This window comes from Pipistrellus kuhlii, unplaced genomic scaffold (assembly GCF_014108245.1).
Source record: "Pipistrellus kuhlii isolate mPipKuh1 unplaced genomic scaffold, mPipKuh1.p scaffold_m20_p_32, whole genome shotgun sequence".
In the NCBI taxonomy this organism is placed as follows: domain Eukaryota; kingdom Metazoa; phylum Chordata; class Mammalia; order Chiroptera; family Vespertilionidae; genus Pipistrellus; species Pipistrellus kuhlii.
This window is the reverse complement of record NW_023425532.1, coordinates 2,087,831-2,107,152: the sequence shown is the minus strand read 5'-3', so window position 1 is coordinate 2,107,152 and position 19,322 is coordinate 2,087,831. Positions and strand designations below refer to the sequence as shown.

General features: G+C 48.4%; 1 protein-coding gene across 2 annotated transcripts in view; it reads left to right on the top strand.

Moving 5' to 3' along the window:
• The first annotated feature begins 363 nt into the window (after positions 1 to 363).
• Positions 364 to 19,322, top strand: part of JADE3 (jade family PHD finger 3) — a 76,156-nt gene continuing 57,197 nt past the window's right edge. Inside the window, exons 1-3 of one of the 2 annotated variants that reach the window (XM_045570426.1) lie at positions 364 to 475; positions 1,783 to 1,878; positions 1,982 to 2,080. The gene's annotated coding sequence lies outside the window, so the exon portion shown is untranslated. The remainder of the gene's footprint in view (positions 476 to 1,782; positions 1,879 to 1,981; positions 2,081 to 19,322) is intronic. The other variant, XM_045570427.1, reaches the window with a different exon arrangement.

The window sequence follows — 19,322 nt, the reverse complement described above, 5'->3', positions numbered from 1 at the left end:
AGAGGGGTCGCGGGCGGCGGTGGCCTTTGAACCCGCCCCGCGCACCTCGCCGAGAGCGGCCGCGGGGCGGGAGCGGGCGCGGGGCCGGCGCCCACCTGAGGGCGGGGCGGGCGGGGCGGGGCCAGCGCGGGACCCGACGCCAGAAGCGCGCGCGGCGGCGGCCGGAGCCCGCGGTGAGGCGGCCGGGGGGCCGCGGGGCCGGGCGCGGGGCGGGGGAGGAGGAAGGGGAAGAGGCGGAGCTGGGAGCCGGTGTCAGGAATACAATGGTCTCCCCCGCCCCGCCGCCGCCGCCCAACCGCCTGGCCGGCGCTGAGGCCCGGGCCGGGGGCGGGCCGGGGGAGGGGCGGGCGGCGAGGGGGCAGGTGCGAGGGCGGAGAGAGAAGAAAGCGGGCGGCGGGGCGGGCCGCTGCCCCGGACTCGCCGGCACTCCGCCGGGCACGAGCGCGGAGCCGGACGCGGCGCTGGCCGCGCGGAGGTAGGCGCCGGCGGGCGCGGGAGCGGCGGGGGCGCCGCCGGGGGCGCCGGGGCCGGAGGGCGAGTACCCGCGGCGGGAAGTGGCCGGCGTGCCCCGGGCGGGAGCGGGCACCCGGCTCCCGCGGCCGCCGTCGGGGCAGGGGGCGCGGGCATCGCGGGGCGCCCCGCGGCGGGAGGACTGCCGGGTGCTCCGGGGCGGACGCGCCCGCCGGGGGCTGTCGGCTGCCGGAGGGGCCCGGCGCCGGGCAGGGGGCGGGGGGCGGCGGGACCGGTGAGCGGGGCGCCCCGCGGGCTGGCGGACCCCCTCCCCGGTATTGTTCGGGATGCGGAGCCCGGGACGGTGGGAAAAGCGGACCGGCGGGGCCAGGCTTCTGGGGAGATTTCCCAGCGAAGTTAACTTTTCCCGGGCGGCCGAGTCGGTTTCATTCCCTCGCTGGGGGGCAGCAGATTGGGGGGAACTGGCGGAGGGAGGGCAGAAAGCCCCCCTTTAACTCTCCCTCTCGCCCCGCAGAGCCGCTGCCCGGAGGAGCGGGCTTTAAATCTTTAAATCGCAGGGGGACCGCGGTGGTACAGGGAGGCGGGAGGGTGCCGAGCGGGCAGCCGAGGGGCGCTGTGTGCAGGCATGTTTCAAAGTTGGTATCACCGCGGCGCCCTGAGACACATGTACCTTCCAGGCATTTGGCAGGAAACTCGTTTGGCCGCTTCGCCGGCTGTCCAGAGCTGCAGGGAAACCCGTGGTCTCAGATGTGCGCGAGATTTATTCTAAATTTCACTTTATGTGCGTTGCATGTAACTGACTGCAAAGCTAAGGAGGGGTCCCGGCGCCCCTCCCCTGCCCAGTCTAATCGTATAAGAAATCAAAGCCCAGTGGACGGGGATTGCGGTGACCTGGAGGGAAAGGTGCCCTCATTCCCCGTGTTCAGCCTGAGACAGATAACTGTCTGCTTCTCTAAAGTCTAAAATATTTCAGGGAAAGACTGGTTGTACAACCTCCTGGCTGGCTTGAAGCAACCCAGGGCCCACTTTCCCAGGGTTGTCCTCTTAAATACTTCCTTGTGATCGCTTCTTGGTAGCCCGGGGGCAAGGGGGGTGAGGGAGGAGCCGGCCTGAGCAAAGCATTGTGTTTGTATCTAATTTGATATGTTCATAGCATCTGTGGACAATGGGCACGGGGATCTGTGCCCTTTGAGGAGTGTGGCTCTCATGCATCATGTAACTTCTCTCCACATAAATGGACAGAAGTTTTCTTCTTCTTTGTCTATCTAGGAGTGTTCTGCCTTCATAACATTTTCCTTTTTTCATTTAAAGTAAGCTGTGAGTTTCACTACTCAGCCTGGAAAACGATGCTACCTCTCTTCGAGGGATGAAGGGATCACGTGAGATCTTTGGGAAGTGCTTCTCAGAGTGAGCTCCCATCATTCCCACCTTTAAAAACCAAAAAACTGCTCTTTATACTTTTACCTGCCAAGAAAAAAGCTGTTAACTCAATATTATTGCCTTGCAACAGCTCCTTGCGCTGTGTTCAGAACATTCCAGAACACTCAGTGATGCAGGCCTGGCTCTAGAATCCTCACTTACCTGCCTTCGGCTGTTGGGAGCCATCTTGGTAAGCTGCAGCCCTCTCCCCTGTAGGAGCTTGGGAAGCTTGGTCAGAGGTGAGGGGAAGTGGATATGGGCCTCCCCCGGGCTTCCTGAAGTGTTGGTGGTCGACGGGGAGCCAAGAGGAGCTTGGGGGCAGCTTGGGGGCACCTGTAACCCACCTGTGACCCACTCTGAGGCCTGTAGCAGCGGCCTGTAGAGGCTCTCAGGGGTAAGACAAGTGATGGTACCGGTCTCATCAATCGCAGTTGAGACTTCAGTGTTAACAGAAGTTAAAGGATAAAGGATGCTGAAGGTTCATGGGTGGGAAATAAGCTCTTCTTTGATAACTCTTGACTTTCCCCTCCCAACTGTTCCAGTTGCCATGGCAGCCCTTCCTCCCCTAAGTACACAAAGCCTCTCCCTTTGCCCCACCACTTGGACATCTGGATAGAAGTAGATGATTATTTGGGGGGAAGTTGGGGAGGCTGAAGGCATCAGGTGTGTGGGAAGACATACAGGGGGCGCTTACAAGCCCTGATCAGGGACAGAGGCTGAACATGGTCATAGGACAGAACACAACTGCCTCCTCCTGGAGCTGCCACAGAACAGGACTGGAGGAGGACAGAGATCAGATCCTGGCTTACCTGTGACCTTTACTCACTCCCCTCATAGCCAAGGGGTAGGGGTGGGTGAAAGCCATCTGGCGCTCTCCTGAAATGGCTAACCTGAGGACATTGGAATGGTTTACAAGTCTCTACCTGCCGTTCCAGTTCCAGTGCCTGGGAAGGCGGAAGCATCCTGGCTTGTGGGGTGGGGAGGATCTGGGATGAGTGAGTGGGTAGAAGGGAAGAATAAAAGAATGCTAGCAAGCGGTCAGTACAGAAGTAAGCCCAGCTCTGAGTGTGCTGTTTTCTGGATTCTTTGTGACTCCTGCGGTTCTTCTGGCCTCCTGCCTATAGGTCTCTCCATAGCAGCAGCAGCAGCAAAGCTCTTACCTTCACAACTGTCTCCGTGCTTCTTTTGGGAAACAGAGAGGAAGAAGGGTCCTGGGGAGAGTGCCTGACCCCATAGCTAAGTTTGGGAAGAGGGCAGTCAACTAAAGGAAGCAGGGGGCTAGAATGGGGAGATAATGCTGAATTATTGACTGTCTGAGTGTATGAATGAATGCATTGGTACCTCCTATTGGCCAAAGCCTCAGCATTATCTCCCCATGCTAGCCCCCTGCTTCCTTTAGTTGACTGCCCTCTTCCCAAACTTAGCTATGGGGTCAGGCACTCCTGGGCCCTTGATACTGGCCGGTAGACAAGGAAACCCACGTCTAGAGTGTGGTTTTGGAATAGCGGACAAGAGAACGCGGTACCAGCATGGCCAGTACCCTAGACCTTAGGTGTTAGAATCTCCTGGGGAGATGGATATTCTTTTGAAATGTTTAGAAACTTTTTATTTTGATGTAATATTATAACTACCCAAAAGTTACAGGAACAGCACAGAGAGTTCTTGTCGTCCCTTCGCCCAAGGTCTCCAGTTATTAACAGCTTGTTCCCGCTTGCTTTATCATTTGCTCTTTCTGTTTCTTTTTATGAACAATTCAAGGGTAGTAACCACTGAGAGACTGATACTGTCAAGGGCATCCTGTCGTGGAGGGTGGCTGATGCAGCCCCGGGAACAGAAGAGCATTGGTGGTGTGTAGGGCCCAGAGATAGAATGCAGTCTACCTACGGCCATAAGTCACGTGTTTGTAAGTCGCATGGAGTCTCTGGTGCTGGATATGGAAATCATTCCATTATAGAGTGGTTAAGATAAACGCTTTTTGCTACCATTCATGTCAAGTTTGTTTTAACTATGCCAAACTTTAATCCTATCTCTACAAATAAAAGGGTAATATACTAATTAGAGCGTACGTCTTCGGACGACCATCCAGACGTCCTTCTGGACAAAGCCACAGTGGCAAGCCGCTGATGGCAGCTGCCATGGGGAGAGTCGGCCCGAGGCTCTGACAAGCTGCGGGTGGCGGCTGCCACTGCAAAGGCCAGCCTGAGCCTCAGGCAAGCCGTGGATAGCGGCTGCTGTTACAGGGGCCAGCCTGAGGCTCAGGCAGCCATAGTGCCGCCAGTGGCAGCAGCAGCAAGGTAACCGGAGCATCACCTTCCCCTGATGGGCCAGGTCACCTCCGGCAGAGGGAAGCCAGACTACGGCTTAGGATGGGGGCAAGGCAGAGGGAATCAGTCAGGCAGGCAGAGGGGTTAGGGGTGATTAGGCAGGCAGGCAGGCAAGTGGTTAGGAGCCAGCGGTCCAGGATTGCGAGGATTGTGAGAGGGATATCCATCTGCTGGCAGTCAGACATCCCCCCAGGGATCCCAGATTGGAGAGGGTGCAGGCTGGACTGAGGGAACCCCTCCCTGTACACTGGGCCTCTAGTCTATAATAATCTATAATAAAAGCATAATATGCTAATTAGACTGGACAGCCCTCTGGACAAAGCGGCTGTTGCGAGGGAACCCTGGGTCCCAGGTGCCTGCCAGCGGCCAGAGGGAAGCCCAGGTCCCAGGTGCCAGAGGGAAGCCGGTGCCGGCAGCTGGGGGAATTGTGTGCATCGGGCCTCTGGTCCTGTGTAATCAAAGCCCAATGACCGAATGGCGGAACAGCCAGAATGACGAGTCACTATGACATGCACTGACCACCAGGGGGCAGACACATAACTCAAGAGCTGCCCCCTGGTGGTCAGTATGCTTCCACAGTGGGAGCACTACTCAGCTGACCAGGATGAACTGTGCTCCCACAGGGGCTGATCCCCACAGGCCACACCCCCCACCAGTGCACAAATCCATGCACCGGACCTCTAGTATTGTTATGAAAATCCGTATCACCACACCCCAACTTTGCAGCCATAATAGTCTCCAACATTTTAATTCATTCAGTCAGTACAAGAGGGGAAAGAAAGGTATTGATCCCCTTAAGAGCTCAACATCCAATGGAAAGGAAATAATAAAAACTATCATCACAGCCAGAGAAAGAGTATTCTGAGGACGAAGGCATTGGGGCCGGGGTTTATTGGAACACCAGGCTGGTTCAGCATCTGGAGAGTACACCCCTCAAGCAGCTTGGGATGTGTGTGAATGTGAAGATCCGTCCTATCTGAGGCTCGCTGCTCTTAGAGGAAAAGGTTCATGAGTTAGGGAAGCCTTTGGTGTCATGCGCACCGCCAAGGTACTAATTAATCGAGGTAGCAGTTGCTCTGTAAACACTAATTTCACCTTCCCCTCTAAAAATGCAGCATGTGGGGAAATAGCATGAAAGGTATTTGGTAGTAAGGTGGGATTCAAGGGGGTGTTTCTGTTTTTTTTTCTACAAATAAATAATCACTAATTATACTAAGTGCTGTGACGGAGATTACCGTATGGGATAATAACAGTACCAGTAGTGGTGATTTGTTAACCATTTCCTGTGTGCTGAGCGCTCTGCTACCTGGCTTAACTTAGGACATGTTTCTGAGGTGTGAAGCAAAGGTAACTTTCCCAGCACTGGCCGGCGTGTTCAGTGGTTAGAGGGTTGGCTAGCACAGTGGTCGGCAAACTCATTAGTCAACAGAGCACCAAACCACGGCTCACAAGCTGCATGTGGCTCGAGAGCCACAGTTTGCCGACCACTGGGCTAGCACACAGAGGGGTCACTGGCATGATTCCCTGGCAAGGGGACATAGCTGGGTTGCAGGTTCAATCCCCCCCCCCCCTTGGAGCACTTGTGACAGGCAACCAATCGATGTGTGTCTCTCACATCACTGTTGCCCTCTCCTTTCCTGCCTCCCTCTCTCCCTCCGTCTCTCCTTCTGTTCCCCCTCCACTTTCTCTAAAAATCAATGGAAAAAATGTCCGCAGGTGAGGATTAAAAAAAAGGTCACTTGCCCAAGGTCACACAGCAAGTCAGGAAGAATGCTTCTGTAAGGGGACCCGCGAGGTGCCGGGGGCTGAAGGATGAGCAGGAACAAGCAGAGCCCAGGCAGGGAGAGGGAGTGCCGGGCGCGGGGACAGCAGGTGTTGTGAGGGCACTGCAGCGGGAGAGCCGTGGAAAAGATCCTCAGAGGTTTGGCTGGGACCTGGGGACAGAGATGAGGGCTGAGGTAGGCAGGGGAAGATTTACAGGGCCTTATGGGACCTTATTAAGGAGTTTGTGTTTTATTCCAAGGACAATGGGAAGCCGCTGGAAGGTGTTTTTCACTTTTTATTAAAGAGTGTGTGTGTGTGTGTGTGTGTGTGTGTGTGTGTGTGTGTGTGAGTGTGTGAGTGTGTGTGTGTGTGTGTGTGTGTGTGTCTGTCCTCAGTGGAGGATATTTTTCCATTGCTTTTTAGGGAGAGTGGAAGAGAGTGGGGAAAGACGGAGAGAAACATCAATGTGAGAGAAACACATGATTGGTTGTCTCCTGCGTGAACCTCAACCAGGGCCGGGGCTGGGGAGGAGCCTGCAACCGAGGTACATGCCCTTGACCGGAATCAAACCTGGGATCCCTTGGTGTCCACAGCCCCATGCTCTGTCCACTGAGCCAAACCGACTGTGTGTGTGTGTGTGTGTGTGTGTGTGTGTGTGTGTGTGTGATCCCCACAAGTAGTGAGGCCTAAACAACACTGGCTAAAGAAACTCATCTCCTTTCAGGGTCCCACTCTGTGATGTTTCTAACCCAGCATATAGATCTTAGACAGCTTTCGCCGCCCGCCATTAGCACAGTTAAAGGGTTGCCGTGTTGCTTGAAGAAGGTGGTCCCGCAGTCTGCTTCTAGAAGGAGGTTTAACTAGTCTCTTATCTGATGCTTTTTTGACTGCATTAGGGAGCTCTTGCAGCTTTCACCAAGCCTTGTCAAATGGGGGAGATGGGGGAGAGGGGGCTGGGGTGGGGGAGTAGACTTGGGAGAAAAAGTAATTGCTGGAAACCTGAGCTGTTCAGCGTTAGAAATGAACTGTGAGTATGACTTTGGTTTGAATATATCACGATAAAGATGCTTCAGAGGCTAAATGGTAATTTTTGTGTGTTTTTTGTTTGTCTGGTATGTGCCATCTGTGATGACAGACAGCACATTTGTGAGGATCTGGGAAGATTGGGGCATCTTTCAGGACTTGTATATTTATGTATTCTAACCCAGGTACTGTAGGTTTTTCTGTTGGAAGCGGCTTCTTACGTGCAGTCTACACTTGCTAGGGAAAACCATTGCGCTGTTCCCCTCTCCATGCAGATGGGACCACGAATATATTTACTTTGAGATAGCCTGCGTCAGTTAGCTTTGGGTGCAGGCGATCTGGTGGCTGGCAGGCTGCTTGGTTTGTTTCAGAGGCTCTAAGCTGGGATGGCTCCTCTCCCCACACATGGTCTCGCCTCCAGCTTGCTAGTCTGCACTTGTTAACATGGCGGTCTCAGGCACACAGAGCAGCAAGTGAGAAGAAGCGGCAGGGCCCAAGCACTTCTGAAGTGTCCTCTGTGTCACGTGTGATATTTTCCCATCAGTCAAAGCACAGGAGTGCTGCTGTGGTCAAGCCCAGAGGCATTGTGGGATGGGACCACCGAAGGTATGGCTACAAGAAAATGTGAAAAATGGGGGGGAGGTCATGACTGCTGTAATTCTCATCCTTGTTCCCCTGTAGTGAACGTGTCTTTTCTCCTCCAGCTGACTTCAACGTCCATCTTTACCTACGTGAGGCTTTTAAGTTTTTTTTTAATGTTTTCTTTATTGTAAAAATATATCTTTATTGATTTCAGAGAGAGGGAGAGAGAAACATCAATGATGAGGGAGAATCGTTGATTGGCTGCCTCCTGCACGCCCCCTACTGGGGATGGAGCCTGCAACTCAGGCATGTGTTGGCCAGGAAAGGAACTTTTTGGTGCATGGGACAACACGCAACCAACCAATCCACACCAGCCAGGGCTTGGTGTGGCTTCTAAATTTTTTTCCCATCTTTATCCTACATGGTGTTCTCTGAGCTTCTTGTATCTATGGTTTATTGTCTGTGACTAATCTTAGAAAGTTCTTAGCCATTACCCCATATAATAAAAGCATAATATGCAAATTGACCGAATGGTGGAACAACTGGTCGCTAGGACACACACCAACCACAAGGGGGCAGATGCTCAACACAGGAGCTGCCCCCTGGTGGTCAGTGCGCTCCAACAGGGGGAGCACTGCTCATCCAGAAGCCAGACTCAGGGCTAATGAGCCCAGTGGCGGTGGCAGGAGCCTCTCCCGCCTCACAGGCAGCACTAAGGAACAGTGAGCTAGGGCACATAGGGAGATCAGGCCAGGAGGGGAGAGCAGTTAGGGAGATCGGGCCAGGAGGGGAGAGCAGTTAGGGAGATAGGGCCAGGAGGGGAGAGCAGTTAGGGAGATCAGGCCAGGAGGGGAGAGCAGTTAGGGAGATAGGGCCAGGAGGGGAGAGCAGTTAGGGAGATCGGGCCAGGAGGGGAGAGCAGTTAGGGAGATCGGGCCAGGAGGGGGGAGCAGTTAGGGGGATCAGGCCAGGAGGGAGGAGCAGTTAGGGGGATCAGGCCAGGAGGGGAGAGCAGTTAGGGGGATCAGGCCAGGAGGGGGGGAGCAGTTAGGGGGATCAGGCCAGGAGGGGGGAGCACTTAGGGGGATCAGGCCAGGAGGGGGGAGCAGTTAGGGGGATCAGGCCAGGAGGGGGTAGCAGTTAGGGGGATCAGGCCAGGAGGGGAGAGCACTTAGGGGGATCAGGCCAGGAGGGGGGAGCAGTTAGATACTTAGGGGGATCAGGCCAGGAGGGGGGAGCAGTTAGATACTTAGGGGGATCAGGCCAGGAGGGGGGAGCACTTAGGAGGATCAGGCCAGGAGGGGGGAGCAGTTAGGGGGATCAGGCCAGGAGGGGGGAGCACTTAGGGGGATCAGGCCAGGAGGGGGGAGCAGTTAGGGGGATCAGGCCAGGAGGGGAGAGCAGTTAGGGGGATCAGGCCAGGAGGGGGGAGCAGTTAGGGGGATCAGGCCAGGAGGGGGGAGCAGTTAGGGGGATCAGGCCAGGAGGGGGGAGCAGTTAGGGGGATCAGGCCAGGAGGGGGGAGCAGTTAGGGGGATCAGGCCAGGAGGGGGGAGCAGTTAGGAACTGCTTCATCCAGAAGGTTGTCTGGAAAGACATCCGGAAGGACGTCCAGGCTAATTAGCATATTACCGTATTTTCCGGTGTATAAGACGACTTTTGAAACGAAAAAAAGGCGATCAAAAATCGAGGGTCATCTTATATGCCGAGTATATCTCGAAAAACGTCTCGATATGCCGCTAAACGAATTTTTAACTGTAAAATTAGGGGGTCGTCTTATACGCCGGAAAATACGGTACGCTTTTACTATTATAGGTGTCTGGAAAGCCAGGAATAATTGATTCTGGGTTGGGTCCTCCCTGTTTTAGGCTTTATTAACTCCTATACCACTGCTAGCATGTTAATGTTTGCCTCGCTCTCTCCCCAGATTCTGTCTGCCTTTGTAATGACTGAGCACATTGTTACCGCTCAGTACGAATTTGCCTCATTCAAAACTAGTCTTCCCAGATGATAGGTTTTGTTAGTGGCCACATGTTTGTTATTTTTATTCCTCACTTTTCCAGATGCAGTTCATTTTAGCAAATACCTGTTGAGTGCCCACTGTGCTGTGTGTGAGGCACTGGGCATTGCCTGGTAGAGTAGTGACCAGGGGATTCCCAATGGCAATGGGGATGGAAGGCTATTGCAACTTGGGAAATATCTCCATTTCAACCTAGAAGGTTTTTTTTTTTAATTAAATTACACTAGAGCTACAAGAATGCATTCTAGTAAAAATTGATAATTTGTCGAAAGAGCCATGGTTGTCCATGTAACTCTTTTTTTTTTTTTTTTTTTTTTTTTTTTACTGATTCAGTTTTTTCAAGCATTTTTAATTATTTCTCCATTTTTAGGAAATTATCTATCTCCTAACATTTTTTTTATGTTTTCTTTTTTTTATTATTATTTATTATTTATTTTAATTTTAATTTTATTTTATTTTCCCCCCTCCCTATGACATCCTCATTCCATCACATTCTACATCCCAGGATTAATTCAGATTACTTATTTTTGGTTTACTGTGCAAATTGTGATGTCAGATATAATGCCATCTAATATTGCTGAAATCCTTTTTTTCCCCCAGAGGCTAAGCACCCAAATTCATTTCACTTGTAAGGACTATCTACTTATTTTCTCCTTAAACTTTGCTTTAATGGGTCTGAAAATCAGGTGACAGATTTTTAGTCAAGTTGTTTCCATTAAAAAGTACTGGTTTTAAAAACCAATAACTTAAAAATTGCCACACACACACACTCCACAAAACATTCTCCTTCCCTTCTGAAGCTTTTACAATGCATTGTAATCATTAACCGGTCTTTTGCTGTTTAACTTAAATGGCCAATTGAGACACGTTCTCCCACCACTGGTTCAGATTGGGGTGACGGTCTTGAGGGATAACATTCATGCAGCCTTCTGAGCTTTCTGGGCAGACTTGGTGACTTGGCCAGCTCCAGCTGCCTTCTTGTCCACTGCTTGATGACACCCACAGCAACTGTCTCATGTCACAAACAGCAAAACGGTCCAGAGGAGGGTAGTCAGAGAAACTCACAACACACGTGGGCTTGCCAGGAACCATAGATGATGGCAGTATAAGCTTTTACCCACAATGATGATCAGTTTTCATTTTGGTTTTTGTTTTTTAATATACTTTATTGATTTTTTTTGCAGAGAGGAGGAGAGAGGGATAGAGAGAAACATCGATGAGAGAGAAACATCAATCAACTGCCTCCCACACACTCCCTACTGGGAATGTGCCTGCAACCGAGGTGCATGCCCTTGACCCTTACCCTTCAGTGCACAGGCCAATGCTCTTTCCACTGAGCAAAACCGGCCAAGGCAGCCATGTTTTTTTATTTAGTCTCTGTGTCCTGGGTCATCAGTGATGATCACATATTACTTGCTGGTCTCCAATTTCCACAGGGAGGTATCACTGATGATACCACACTCGCATTCAGCTTTCAGTTTATCCAAGATCCAGGCATACTTGAAGGAGCCCTTTCCCATCTCAACAGCCACCTTCTCTCTCTCTCTCTCTCTCTCTCTCTCTCTCTCTCTCTCTCTCTCTCTCTCTCTCTCTCTCTCTCTCTCTCTCTCTCTCTCTCTCTCTCTCTCTCTCTCTCTCTCTCTCTCTCTCTCTCTCTCTCTGTGGTTCTATTGTTGATCCCACCACCTTTGTAGATCAAATGGCTAGTAGCGGTGGACTTGCCCAAATCTATATGTCCAGTGGCCATGACGTTGATAAGAGTCTTTTCTGCTCCCCTTGTGACTTAGATTTAGTGGTGGTTTTCACACCTGTGTTCTGGCAGCAGACCCGTTGTGAAAAAGCTAAGGAGTGTTTGTTTAAGGAGGTAACTGTCATCACTGAATTATAGCCTGCTAACGGCTTTTTGCTTCACATTATATATCTTGATTTTAAAATCTGAAACCTGTTGTCAGTAGCAGGTAGAACTGTAAAAGTCTCCTGTGAATAAATGGCAAATTCAAAAATGAATACTGACTGAAAAGAAGATGAGCTATTGCCTCTTTTTAACACTATTATACAATAAAATTGATTTTGGGGTGTGTATAGTTCTGTGGATTCTGATATACGTAGAGATCAGTGTAACTAACACCAGCATTACCGTAGAAAGCAGTTACATCCCTCCAACAAAACTCCTTTGTGCTACCTCTCCTCACACTCTCTTCCCACCCCAAACCTTAGGAGTCACTCATCTGTGCTCCACCACTATAGTTTGTCACTCTGCGGATGTCACATTAGAGTCAGGCTGGGTGCCATCTTCTTAGTCTTGCTTTTTGCACTCAGTGTAATGCTTTTGAGAGTATCCAGGGTGTGTGTATCAATAGTTTGGTCCTTTTTTATTGTTGTTGTATACCATTGTGTGAACGTACCACATTGGGGCTGTTACCAGTTTTTTATCATTATAAGCAGAGCTGCTATAAAAGTTCATGTACAAGTGTACAGTAATTACCTGAGAGTGAGATTGCTATATGATTACACTACCACTTATGGTAAAGCTAGTTAACTAGAGTTTGAATGCTAGGATGGATAGAGTAGCAGAGATCAAGTTGCTTGAATACTGAGTTTGCTTCTTACTAGCTATGCAACCCTGAGTGAGTTTAACCTCTTTGTGCCTCAGTTTCCTCATCTATAGAATGAAGTTGATAATACTAATCACTGGGATTGTTGTATTGGATTCAAAGCATGCTGTCTGGGGGGCGGGGGGGGGGGGGGAGGAGAATTTCAGGAATTGCCCTCGGAGGTGAAAAAGTTTAGGGATGTAAATGTATGGGAGTCATAACATCTAAAGATTGGACCAGATTTCCAATTTTGATGGTTTCACTTGCCCTCCCAATATTAAAAGAATCATGTTCACCAAAAATTAGTATATTGCTGTCTCATAAAGGAACAGGAAAAATTAGCTCAGAAACAACTAACACTGTAATCAAGCGCCAGGCTTGACACTCAAGTGCATCAGCCTGAGGACCTGTCTACAAAGGCAGTGATTTGTATAATCGCTGCATGTTATTTTATACCTTGTTAACGAAAGCTGACGAGGATACTGATGAGGCATGATTTCGTGGAGCCCCCGCGATGGACCTTCTGCAATTTCTTGGACCCCGTCTTAAACACCTCTTTTCACAGGAAGCCCCCCCCCCCCAGCTTTGAGGAGAACTTTGAGGAGAGAATTGCAAAAGTTCAGCATGCCCAGTCAGATCCCTTCCTAGAGTACTGTCATTAGAAGATGCAGCGGAGGCCCCTTTCTTGCAATAACTGCTCTGTGGTATGGGCTAGCTTGGTCTGAGCAAGCATCAAGGTATGTGTTTTCCCCCAGAGAATGGCTCTCCAGCCCAGGAAGTATGCAGAGAGGGCTACCTGTTCACCTCCTAGACAGTGGATGAGACCCAGTATGTGGAATCAGGAACCTAAATGGCCTTTCTTTCCTGTCAGTTCACTTGTTTTGTAATGTTGTCCCATGACCCAATCCATCAGCTGGGGACAGTTCTTCACCTGGGATTCCAGGGGAAACTGGGAGGGGCGGGAAGCCTCGAGCACACAATCTGGGATGTCATCTCTGAACTGCTTCCTACTGCCACCTTCCTCTCCCCCAGGACCCCCAGCAGTCCCCACGGAGGTTCCCCTGCAGCCTTCCCTCCCAGCAGGAACATCCTTCCTTCTGCCCCGTTAACCCTTCCTGGACCAATTCCTGCAAATCCCAGCTCAGCGGGAGACTCTTCTCCCCCACACCCCACTCACGTGGACGCCATATCCTACTCCATGTTCCCTCCTTAAGTCCTGTCTTTTCTAATCAACTCGGGCAGCTCATGCCATCCTTCCTCACTCTGTGACCTGTTCTGTGTACACATGGCCTGAAGGCTTACAGCTAAACGACCGCTCCCCGATGGGTAGGACACCCTTATGTTCTCTACCTCCTATTTCCCACAGATGCCCGGAAAAGTTGCTGCCTGATATTTAATTGGCAAATGAAGCATCAGTTATCATTTTGTGTTTAAAAGTAGCATGTAGCATGTTCTAACGGCCACACAGGGCCTGTGGAAAGCCATGGTTTGTAAGAGAAACATGCATTTCCCAGGCTGTCTGAAGGAAGCCGGGCTTCGCTTTGCTGCTGCTGGGAGAGGTGTGGCTGTGCGGTGTGCCTGGGCAGAGCCTGGCTTCTCGGTGTAGGCTGCAGGCAGAGCTACAGGCAGCGTTTCCCTGGTCCCTCATGGTTCCTATTCTTTCCCATGGTTCCGTGTCCACTTGTGATGTTGAAGAGGACCAGGAATTACTTTCAAATGTAGAAAAACTTCGACTATGAACAGTTGTATCCTACTTGTTTCATATGAAACTCCTGCGTCGTATACAGGAGAGGGTGTGTGTGTGTGTGTGTGTGTGTGTGTGTGTGTTATGAGCCTAAGTTGAATTTTCTGTAGGATAACCAACTTAAATCCAAAAAAAACTTCTTAACTTTTTTTTAACTTGTGGACATTAAAAAAATATATATTTCTGCCAAAACCGGTTTGGCTCAGTGGATAGAGCGTCAGCCTGCGGACTGAAAGGTCCCAGGTTCGATTCCGGTCAAGGGCATGTACCTTGGTTGCGGGCACATCCCCAGTAGGGGGTATGCAGAAGGCAGCTGATCGATGTCTCTCTTTCATCGATGTTTCTAACTCTCTATCCCTCTACCTTCCTCTCTGTAAAAAAAATAAATAAAAATATATTTTTAAAAAATATTTCTATTGCCCAAACCGGTTTGGCTCAGTGGCTGGAGCTTTGGCCTGCAGTCAAGGGCATGTACCTTGGTTGCAGGCGCATTCCCAGTAGAGGGTGTGCAGGAGGCAGCTGATCGATGTTTCTCTCTCATCGGTGTTTCTCTCTATCCCTCTCCCTTCCTCTCTGTAAAAAACAAAAAAACAAAAATATATTGAAAAAGAAAAAAAGAATGTGAAATGATGGGATGGATGTCTTAAACTCAGGGGTGGGAATCCTTTCACAATGTGTATGTGTATCAAATCCTCACACTGTGCACTTCTAAACATATTAAAATTTTATTTGTCATTATACCTCAGTAAAGCCAAGGAAAAAATAAATGAATAAATAAAGGGAAAGAAAGAAAATTAGCCCTTCGGACCAGGAGAAGTTGAATGAGTGAAAAGCCAGAACTATTACCTAGTTATTTGAAGAAGATTGTTAGTTAGGAGCACTTGAGGCCTTAGTGTTGTGAGCTTGGGGAGCTTGGGAAGTCTCCATGGGTAGAAAAGATAAGACCATCATTTCAATTTGTTTTCCTGCTTCTACGTTGGGTTTTTTACAAGTCTAATGACCTAATGGACTTTGTGTCAGTAGGCTTCTTTTGTGAGGCTGTTTGCCTGTGACTAGTGAGAGGAAATAGCGGATCACTTTTAAGTGAGGGAAGCCCAACTCTGCCCTGGAACTGAGCCTGCCATAGCCCTCATCCCTCATCCTATCGCAGGCCTTTCCCCTGGGCTTAGAGACCTGCCTTGCCCTCTGGCATTGGAAGTCCATGAACCCTATCTCCCAGCCTCCTCCCAGATGAGCCATGCCTATACTATTCATGCATTTAAGGATGTTTCTAGACCTAAATTAATTCCTGTTACTCACTGAAATTTAAGCTTCTTAAGCGGGTCAGCTATCATAGAGTTCCTAGAAACTATAAGTTTTAAATGCACACTAATTCTTAGAGTAAATCATTATTTTCTTGACTTGGAAACTTTTATGTGACAGGAAAACAAATCTCTCTTTCTACTATGCATGTATATGTATATTCTATATATGTGTAAGTTCTATATGTATATTCCCTCTTGGGTCTATTACCGCCATGAAGTACAGGTGTGCTAAAATAAAATAAGGACTTTTTGCTGTGAGGGGTTCAGGAAAGGAAGTATTTCTAACGGTTGAATCAGGGAGGAGGCGTTCTTCAATCATCACCCAGCCCTCGCATGAAAGTAGCATGATGTAGTGGGGAAGCATGGCTTTGTGAATCAATCTATGGGTTCAAATCTCAGCTCTCTGATCTCTCTCTGAGGCTCTTTCATAAAAATGGCTAACATCATATTGTGGGTATGATGAAATGCATTAAAGTATGTGAAGCATATATGATGGCAAAGGGTGCCCCATGAGCAGGGTCCCATATCCCTCTTTACAGTCCGCCTCTAGCTTGGCTCCCCAAACTCACTGTTTCATACCACTCTATAGTCCAGTGGTCGGCAAACTCATTAGTCAAAAGAGCCAAATATCAATGGTACAACGATTGAAATTTCTTTTGAGAGCCAAATTTTTTAAACTTCTTCTAACGCCACTTCTTCCAAATAGACTCGCCCAGGCCGTGGTATTTTATGGAAGAGCCACACTCAAGGGCCAAAGAGCCTCATGTGGCTCCCGAGCCGCGGTTTGCCGACCACTGCTATAGTCTAATCATACAGAATGACGTACAGGTGTTTTTGTCTGTTCTTTTTATCTTGTCTTACGCATGTTGTTTCCACGCTGCCATTATTTTATGCCCAGGCCTTCCGCTGGGACTCGGAAACCCAATTATGTTCATCCTGCTGATGAGCCCCCACTTCAGGATGCACTACAGGTCACCTCGCTTTTGAAATCTGACGTATATAAGCCAAGATGGCCTTTTCTGATATACAGTGAAAACGCAACTGATTACATTTGTGTGTGATTGAGCCGCCTCACACCAGATTGCAAAACTGATTGTGCGCAACTCTTTCAAGCTCCGTGGCCACTGATACCATCTTAATAGCTTAAAACTGATCATGAACAGAAATTGTAAGCTGCAAAGCAGGGAGCGGCCCTTCTCCCAAAGCCTGATGTGAAGCATCGATCAGCACACCACTGATGTGTCTCTGGGGGAGCTGTGATTCTCACATTTAATGTGATATATATATATATATATATATATATATATATATATATATATATACACACACACACACACACACACACACACACACACATATATATATATATATATATATATAATTATTATTATTATTATTGATTTTTCACAGAGAGGAAAGGAGAGGGATAGATAGCTAGAAACATCGATGAGAGAGAATCATCGACCAGCTGCCTCCTGCACACCCCCTACTGGGGATGTGCCCGCAACCAAGGTACATGCCCTTGACCGGAATCGAACCCGGGACCTTTCAGTCCACAGACCGATGCTCTATCCACTGAGCCAAACCGGTTTTGGCCTCACATTTAATGTTATCAGCGCGAGACCTCCAGGCCCCATTCTGAAAAGGTGATATTCCTGTCCTTCAGCTAACGTTAGTTTTTACTGACTTGTAATATACCAATCCTGTTTCCCTGAAATGAGGTCAAACTCAATTTTTTGCAACCATGCCACTCCCAGGTTACATATACAGGATGTTCCCCCCTCCCCCACAAAATGTAATGGTTTTTAGCAAATTTACCAAGTTATGTAACCAACTGCATAATCCAGTGTTAGAGTCTGTCCGTCACTCCAGTAAAATTCCTTGTGCCCATTTGCCTTCACTCCATCCTCCTCTCCCCCAGCCCTTGGCAGCACTAATCTACTTGGTGTCTCTATAGATTTGTATTTTGTAGACATTTCATAAAAATCAGATCATATGTTATATGGTCTTTTGTGTTTGGCTTCTTTCATATAGCATAATGTTTTCTAGGTTCATCCATGGTTATACCATAAATCAATAATTAATTTCCTTTAATTATTGAATAATATTATGTTATATGTACACTGAGTGACCAGATTATTATAACCTCTGAACGCACAATCATCTGGCCACTTAGTGTATATCCTATATAATAAAGAACTAATATTCAAATTGTCCCCTCAACCAGGAGTTCAACCAGCCGACAGACTGGCCAACTGCCCATGTCCCGTCCCCCTGGCCAGGCTGGCCGGACTCCCACCCATGCCCAAATTCATGCACCGGGCCCTACACACACACACACACACACACACACACACACACACACACACACACACACACACACACACACACACACACACACACTGAGTGGCTAGATTATTATGCGCTCAGAGATCATAATAATCTGGCCACTCATTGTATATACCACATTATGATTATCTCTTTGCTGTGGATGGATATTTGGGGTGTTTCAAATTTTTGGTTCTCATAAATAATGCTGTGAGCATTCAAGTACATGTCCTTGTGTAGACATGTGTTTTTATTTCTCTTGGGTAGATTCCTAGAGTCGAATTGCTGGGTTGTATGGTAAATTTATGCTTAACTTTTTAAGGAAACTGTCCATCTGTTTTCCAAGGTGGCTGAACCATTTCCCAGTCCCACCAGCAATTCCTGGAGAGTGATCTATGTGTACTTGAAAAGCATGTGTATGCCGCTCGTCTCGTGAGAAGTGTTTTACAAATGCCAGCTAGGTCCATTTTGGGGTGGTGGTGTGTAAACTTTCCACATCCTTGCTGATTTTCTTTCTAGATGGTCCATCTATTGTCAATAATGGAATGTTGCATTGTTTATTAGTGTTTCTTTGTCTTAAGTTTTCAACGGTTTGCTTATGATGTGTCTGGGTGTGGATTTCTTTGTACTTATTATTTTTGGTGTTCTCAACAATTCTCAGCTGTTTTTACCTTTAAATATTGTTTAGCACCACACTCTTTTTCTTCTCCATATTGCATCCCAGTTACACAAATATTAGAGCCATTATTGTTATCCCATCTTTTTTCTCTCTATTATTTAAATGGGCTGGTCTATTTACCTGTTTTCAAGTTTACTGCCTCCTCCATGGTGCTATTGCATTCTTTCAGTGAATTTTTAATTTTGGTTATTTTTTTCCCCCAGTTCTAAAGTTTCAATTGGATTATCTCTTCACTTTGCCAATTCTTTCTCTTTTGACTCACTTTTGAGAATGTTCAAGTTTTGGTGATTGCTCTTTTGAGCGTTTTTATAATAACTGTTTTAACATATAATTGATACATTTGTGTTATCCCATTATCGGTGTCTATTGGTTGACTTTCCCCAGGTGAGTTGGCATTTTTGTGCCGCTTTATGTACTGAGTAATTTTGGATTTCATCCTGGACATTTTAATCATTATGTATTAGACTCAGAATCTTGTTTCAGTTCAATGGCGAATGTTGATATACAGGGTGTCCCCAAAAATGTGTACACTCTTTAACAACTGTTAGCTCCATTTTGAAAATGAAATTACCTTAATAAACACTGCCTTTATAATTATTTGAAGTGTGTATATACATTGGGGGGCACACCCTATATTTGTTTCAGCAGCCAGTTGACCTGGTTAGGTTCAGACTGCCAGTTCCCACTCAACTTTCTGCAGCTCCCGTGTAGTTTAGCATTCAGGTCCTTTGCAGGTTATTCAGACTGGCCCCACGGGTGACACCCTTTGGTCACTCTGGGACCTGAGAGTTGGCCTGTTAGTTCAATTCTCAGAGTCTTTGGCATGGTGATTAGGATCAGACCCACACATGCACAGGTGGGGTGATCTGGGTTGTTCAGCAGCTTTAAGAGCTTTCCTGAGCTCTTCCCTCTTTGTCATGTTCATGGTACTTTCTGGTTTCCTAGAACTTTCTTTTTTGGCCCTCCAGTGAAAAGCCACACACTTTCATGAGTGCAAGGGCAGGCAGGCAGAGAAAGTAAAAAAAAAAAAAAAAAAAAAGACAAAACACACACACACACACACACACACA